At 34.1% G+C, this 8,165-nt stretch overlaps 1 non-coding gene across 1 annotated transcript; it reads right to left on the reverse strand.

The window, feature by feature from the left end:
- Positions 1–7,798: 7,798 nt before the first annotated feature.
- Trnav-uac (transfer RNA valine (anticodon UAC)) lies at positions 7,799–7,870 on the reverse strand. Its single transcript has one exon. It is a non-coding gene; the product is annotated as a tRNA-Val (tRNA).
- Between the last annotated feature and the right edge of the window lie 295 nt (positions 7,871–8,165).

Below are 8,165 nucleotides of genomic sequence, written 5' to 3' on the forward strand. Positions count from 1 at the left end.
CAGAATGTTTGACTATAAAAGAAGCCAGAATATCTATATCCCCAGTCGGACTGCAGCTGTATTGGAGACAACAGGTAAGTTAAACATTTATTCAGTAGTCAAGATGTTGTGTTTGCACTATATTACATAATTGTACTATATCGTCCTGGTTGAGGAATATAATTTAAATATATATTTTATGATATATATAATAAAATGAATTTTGAAAATATTAATGATATTATTTCTACAAAAAAAGAATTAGAAAAAGACGGTATAAAGATTCAACTTGATCCTGAAAAAATTATGTCTGATTTTGAATCATTACGAAATCGTAGTTTGAAAGTGGATACACATTATCGACCGAATATCGATGGTTACAATCTTTATCAGCAGTGAAAGATATAGAAGTGGAAACATTCATACCACTTTCTATCGAGATTGACAACATTAGATCAAAATTATCTAACGAATATGAAACAAAAAATCATCAATACATGCGTAAGACAATTAAAAAAGATTATATCAGATCGTGAAAACGAAACTGCTGTCACTTATGAAAGCGAGAGTAAAAGTGAAAGTAGCGATGAATGAAAACTAGTGAGAATCAATATTTTTTAAAAATTATGTTATAATATATTTTTTATTTTTTAAAATATACCAAATCAGGTTTTTTGTTCAGAATTAGACAAGATTTTTTATGCTGATCAAATTTAATACAGGAATGTGCATAATTCAGAATCTGACCTCTATCACATGTGATCATATAAATATGTTCTCGCCGTAGTTGATTTAATTGTTCTGCGTCAATAAAAAGTCTTCGTTGCCGTATTCATCAATAACTATATTAGCACTAAAATTGTTCTGAGCTGACCGGAGCCTGTGTCATTATTGTTCTGATGACATTTTCAAGTACCTCCCCCTTGCTGTGTATAAAAAAACTCACGTGCTGGTACATTATATAATATACCTCTTGATTAACTGTAAAACACTCTGCAAAAATATCTCGTTAAGATCTTACGTATAAATTTAAATACAGATTTTCATTTCTTAAATCATTTAAGTGTCAGTAAGTTTGACATTTATTCTTGATAATAACGGATTATGAAATCGTAGATAAACAGGATTAATAGATTCTTGTACAATCAAATATCCAGGAGGTACTTGCGGTGTAAATTTATATAAAATATATCCTTGCTGAGCCTGATTTATTTCAAAGTTGCCACAATTACATCGCATACAAGATTGACTGCAATAGTTGAAGTTTTATTAACGATTCCTGGTGAAATAAGACGACCTTCACCGTACGGATTAGTATTGTGTTTAAGAATAGTTGGAGGTGGTGCTATTTTTCTCCATGACTCGAGTATTTTGGGAAAGGTTTCATTAATAAGATCGTTGAGTGATTTATTTAGCTCGTCAGTTCTAAATTCTGGTATCACAAACGTTGGTAATTGTTCTTCTCTCTTGTCTTAGAAACAGCTGTTTAAGGGTTATTGTACGGGGTCGTCCATAGTAATCAACAGATTCACTACCCAGGCGATTCCTATTCCAAATGATACTTTTATTCATATAATCCAAATCTGATATAACCTGATTCAGTTATTGTATCGTTGTAATAATCTCTTGTTTTATATCATCGTTGTAGTATTGTGTAACGCCAGAAAATAAATTGCGTAATTGGTTGATTAACCGTTTAAACTCAGAGTTAATGTTGATCGAAACATGACTTGATCAATTGTTCATGGACAATCGGATTTAATGTATCATCATGGGTATATAAATCACCTATTATTGTAGGAAAGTTACTCCCCCAATATATCCACGGATAGTTTCTCTGATATTCTGGTTCCGTTATGTATTTCTCTTCGTCGGTGAAAACATCAGCCCGCGCTGGTTCTAGTGGTCCTTCATATTTTGGTGGGATTTCAGGCCATCCTAAAACATTTCTGATTGATGATTGATAAATATCAACGATGTAATCTGGAGAATTTATCTCTATCGTAGCCGATAGTGTTGGTTCGTGATCTGAAATAGCTATTTTCGATTCTCTTTCGGTTACTGATTTGATTCTGCGTTGAAATTCATCTTTGATTTGTTCGATTTGATAACTTCCTGTATGAATTGAAACAACATTCCATTCAGGTGTTCCATCATCTTTATTTTTATTTACAAATACTAGTGAATTATTCGCCTGTAATTTACCAAATGATTTTAATCTGTTGTTTGGTCAGCTGTAATAATATACTCGTAATTGTGCTAGTGCGATTTCTTTTACTGGAATCGCAGTTGAAATATTAATACTAAATTCTGCATTAGTTGAGCTTACCGATATCATTGATGTTTTTGACGGAGTCGTATTCGTTACGATTTGTTGTAGTAGCTCGCTTGGCGATGTCAGTGGAATTGACATTGTTATTTAAATCCTGATTTTCTAAATCAATCACTGTCATTGCTTCTTGTAGATTTTGATCTTCTCCGTGAACTCAAAATCTGATATTTTTCCATCACTAAGGCTCGTTGATAATAACGAGGATAATTTGGAGTATGCTAGCGTTGCTGTATGTAATTTTATTATATAATCATGTAATTCTGCATTCGTGCACGTGCATATTTCTTTTGGCAACGATATTAAGAATACCGGCAATCGTTGTTGCAGTTGAAACACAAATTGTTACAACTGCTGGTGCCATAATTGTTATTGTCGATAATAACACGCCGGTTCCAGCAATAAAAGCAAATGCTGAATAAAAACTTATACCAACAATAACTACGCGTCTGCGATATTTTTTATTTATTTTCACTACATTCTCGTCAACGATATTTTTCAATTTTGTTTGCCATTCACGTGCTTGATTGTACCTGAATTTTTGAATGTTGATTGAAATGCTCATTATACTTTATATAGTAACCAATTGAGGTGTTTCAGCCACAAATTCCAGTCACCACCAGTAAGACGTTGCGGTTACGTTTTTATCAGATGCTTCCAGTATAAAGGTTTCTTCGTCTCCTTTATTTAAGATAATAGACACAACTCCAGAAAAAGTTTCGGTTGAATGACGCCAGGGTAACGTAGTAAATATCTGAAATTTTGCAGCGCTGAACACAGACAGTCTATACACACCAGTGACTGCTACAGTATGTTTGGGATCGTTATTTTGCTGTGACCATGTTGAGAATCTTGATGACACCGTGTTTACTATGTTGGTAATCTGCCCGTGGAGGATTTTAATTAGATTAATTTTTTTAACGATCTCAGGAATCCCAATTGTAACATTTTCTAGTCTGTGTCTGATAGTTTCAATATCTGATATAGCTGTTTTAATATCGCCAAGTTTTGCGTTAATATGAACGAGTTTTACGTTAACAGTCAACTGGGTGCCAAAATAAATCATTTGCGATTTCATTACGTTTTTGACAGTTTCTACGAAGTACTAGTAAACGCGCTTACGTGAGAATCATAATCAGCTCGTAGCGTGCATAATATAGTATCTACTGTCTCTACATATCTTTTGTTGCAGCATCTTCATCAGATGTTGGATCTCTTTAAACATTCATGATGAGTTCGCCTGTCATTGTATCACCGGTGTTCCGCGAAGGATTAGAAACGCTTCATGCAATTTCATTTCTAATAGTTGCGAATGATATATTTGAGTCTCTGATTCTACCACCGTCAGTAAATGTTATTCCTAGTAGCACCGAGAACTCTACGAACTATCTCATTCCATTTGATGTTGCTCGTCTTTAAAACACCGCATTTATCCTGAAAAATAACAACTTCACATCGGTCAACTCCAGAGAGGTTCATAATATCGCCAAGTTTATCTTTAGTCGCGTAATTTGACAAATCAATAACATCTTTTTTTTTTCTTGCCCTTAGTGGTGCCACTAAGAGGAGGTCTTCCATAAATATCAACCATTTTACTTTGAGATCCGTTTCAAACGACGCGGTTACTTGTAAAATTATGCACGACTTTATGAGGTTATGCATTGGAAGATTTTGATATAGCGTAAAGTACATTAATTAGTTCACGACGACATATCGGTGGATCAGTTAGTGTTTGTATTGGTAATGTTGAATACCAGAGTAGAGTGTTTTATTGTGTTTATATATTTTAAAAATTCATTTGGTGGAGCCAACCCATACGAATCGAAATAAACGATTCTACGTGGATCAATTGCGTATGCCATCCAATGAGTACCAGACCCTTAATTATCATCAAGATTAATAATACCTGTTTCAAAATTGTTTGGTTGTTTTGGTAACTGATCACGCATAAAAACACCTCCGAAATTTTATATATTTAATTTTTAGCAGCATCAAGTTAATCAAAGTTAGGCATTGGAAGAATTAGCAAAGTGTTCCTGGAAGTCTCAGACCTTTTCCGTACCGATAAGGGGTTCCCGGTAATCTTAGACCCCTTACCTTTTTACATCCCTTTCCTGCTATTTTATCAACAAGCATACTAACAATTTTTCCGGCAGTACCGCTTAAAACGCCGAGTGCAACTGTTTTTGCGATGGCTGGAGCTTGAGAGGCTATTAAACCTGGTATAGCTCCAAGAAGTGGAAATATACCACCTGCTTTAATCGAGTCTTTAATAGCGTTCGGAGAAAGATGAAGTTGAACTTTTTTTATTCTAAGGCCTAATTAATATGTTTGAGTTGAGTCTTGGTTAATGATAATTTGTTTGGACCACCACTAGAAGTTTGATCTTATTTCAGTGATATTTCTATTCTGCATTTATTTGCGAGTTTTGATTGTAATTGTTTCACCTGACCGGAAGCCAGTAACATTTACGTGACTATACGAGACTTTTATAATATGGTGAGCAATTTCATTACATGTTTTCTACTGGTGCATCAATCAGTCGCATTCCTCCACCAGCACCTTCAAGTAAAATTGCTTTATCTGAAAGAATAACTGCAATTGCTCTGTAAGCTTCATGAAAAATTGGTGGACCAACTACAGCAACAAGATGTTACTTGAGCTTGAAAGTGAATATCAACGACAGATTGTCTAGATAAATCAAGATGCTCCAGGGAAAAGTAATAAATCGGATACAGCGTCGTAAAATCTAATTGTCATATTTGCAACCCTGTGTCTATGTTTTGATCACGTCCCATAAATGTCATCAGATGATGATATGCACGAGCTACATGATTTTGATCAAAATTTGACAATATATCCTCAGCTGATTCTTGATGTCCGTTTATCCGTAAAGAAACTTCATTAACTCCAAGTTTGTCAAATATCATATGGCCACGTGTTTGTGAATTTATTCGCTCAAAATCTTGAAAAGCAACAAATATATGTCGTGGTGCGGAAACACCCTGCTGTGATACTATGTACCATGTAAATAAACCACTAACACTAGTTTGAACACTGTCTGTGGTCACTGTCAACCATGTTAGTAATGATTGACCACCTGAATCCATCAAAGAAAGTAGTTTTTGTTCTTCGGCAATCGTTGGAGTCATTATTGGCATCCACAACGAAGCCTTGTTAGTATTACTTTACCAGCATCACCAGCAGGTCGCCAAATTGCATCATCATCAGTTGCCTTTATTACAAGTGCAACTGTATGTCTAGCTCCAAAGATACCTTTTCTTACATTTCTGCAAAATCCAAAAATATGTGACAGTGGAATGCGCATGAAAATCTTCTACGAACATCTTTCAGCATTAAAAATCCAAAGTTGTAATCTTGATTAGCACCATGAGACACCGGCCACACCGCAGCATCAGCAGTGTCTTTCTTTGACCGTTGAAAATACTTTACCGACAAGATTACCAATATCATTAATACCTTTTATCACGAACAGCATCAATAGCCTTCATTCCTAGTTGTTTTGCAATCGGTATTACCTTTGGAGCTATCCTTTTGAATAAACTCATAACATTATCACCGAGTGTATCTCCATGAATCGCTTTGTGAGTTGGTACTAGTGAGTTCACTACCCTGACCATTACAGGTCCACGTTGAGCATGATGTATAATCATTTTTAAATTACATACTGACTAATTAGTTGTATTTTAGTCGCTGTGATAATCATCAGCAATTTCATCAATAAGATAACGATACATTTTGTGATCAATAATACTGCCTGTAAATAATCTTCGACAAATAGCAGAAATTTCATTAATTATTTCCGGCGCATTGTTTCCTGCGCGTTTTCTTCCGATCCGAACTTCTAATCTATCTACGTCAGAAAGAACACTGTTAGGACAAGCAAAAAGACCGCTTCCTTGGGTAGAAAAACCACTTCCTGTAGCGCCTGACTTAGGTTCGTTAATTTCACCAGGGTCATTAAGTCGCTGTTTAGCTTCTTCAACGGTCACATTTGCTTCTTTAGCTAGTTTTTCATATAGTTCATCTCTATGTATCACTGCTTCTCGTTTAAAGTCAATAAATCCTGACTAGTAGTATCTAAAGAATATCGATTTCTGTGGGCGGCATATACTGTAGCAATCCATTTTTCAGGTTTTACCCGTTCAACAGAATCTTAATACACGAATTTCGCTCCTTTTTAAAAATAATCAGCAATACCTGCTGACTCTCCTCGATCATTGAGTAATTTATAATTATCTTTAACAAATATATTTCTATAAGCTCCAGGTGTTTGCTAAGGGGGTTGGTTTTTTGTTGTCGTTCTACTGAAACTCCTCAACTTCGAATATCGAACAAACTTCTATCCCAAATTTCAATTTTACGCTTAAAAACCCCCATAAACCGAAGCTTAATTTAAAACTAGGCATGTGGCCTCGCTTTCAATGCTTTGCCGACGGAGACTGACACAACAATATCCTAAAAGTCAGATTCACTCAATGACAAAACCTGGAGTTTTAGTTCTTGTACAGAGATTAAAAATTTCCTTAGGTGCTAAGGATGAGCATAATGGTTTCAGTATAAGAGATGGAGTTGTTAATACAACCATATTAGTTATAGAAATATCTAAGAAACAAACTAGACAATGCTCCATACATTTCTGAAACGAAGACCTTGAACTGTGAACAATATTAAATATACCGAGTATTTATTTATACGTTGTAGGGTATCATTCGTATTTTTAAAGGACTTGTATTAAAGTTAAAAAGTATCTCATTCTTCCGATGTTTTAAGTGAAGAACACTGTATTTCTGTATGAACATCTCTCTCTCTCTCTCTCTCTCTCTCTCTCTCCACAATTGCACGTACATTTGCAATATCGTCAGTAAACCTAATACTTATATGAACGGAAAAATTGGGGAGGATGTCCAAAGGGGTTTCGGTGTTGAGGGGTTCCACTGTGCATATATATTAGCATATCTATGTCTATGTATAGATTATCCCATTTTGATGAGATTGAAAGATCTCTGATCCCCAATGAGATTGTTATGAAACGAGAAGAAATGAAATAAGAATAAAAGAAACTAAATGAGAATAAATGAAAAAAATAAATAAATAGATAAATAAATAATAAATAAATAAATGAATTATTAATAAATAAAACACGTACATAAATAGATATTTAAATAAATAATATATCAATAATAAATAAAAAATTAAAACTAAATAACAAATAAATAATACATTAAACATTTATAAATTTATCATGAATAAATACATAATAAACAGTTTTCAGATAATGATTAATAATTAATGCATACTAAATAATAAATAAATAAATAAATAAATAAATAAATCAACGTTGTGTTGTTATTTCTTGTTGTTTAACGTTTCTAAGTATAATAAAATAATAAATTCTGCTGTCGTTGTTTGAAAATAAGTTGTTTATTGTTATTATTAATATGTGACCTACGCATCAAAAGTACAGTATAGTTCCACTGGGGATTGAACCCAGGACTTCTGCGTGTAAAGCAGACGTGATAACCACTTCACCATGGAACTCCTTGCTTTAATGCTCTCATGGGATGGTAAATATATATTGGTAAATCCTAATAAGACCAGATTCAGAATACCTTAAAATAACGCCCTCGGGTTATCTCGCAAAATCTCGAACTTCCAAAACGATGCATTCACTTGTAAGAGAACAATCCAAATGTCAGAACTTAGCCTGGAGGATTTACATTGTTTAAAACGTCAAAGAATTAAAAGAAAACTTCAATCTGTTTAGCGTCAGCAGACAAATGGCTATGATAGTGTCGCGTACGTACACCCTAATTTGCAGGAAAAGTATGCATCA

Source organism: Sinohyriopsis cumingii, chromosome 12 (assembly GCF_028554795.1).
Source record: "Sinohyriopsis cumingii isolate HCF-2022 chromosome 12, ASM2855479v2, whole genome shotgun sequence".
Taxonomy (NCBI): domain Eukaryota; kingdom Metazoa; phylum Mollusca; class Bivalvia; order Unionida; family Unionidae; genus Sinohyriopsis; species Sinohyriopsis cumingii.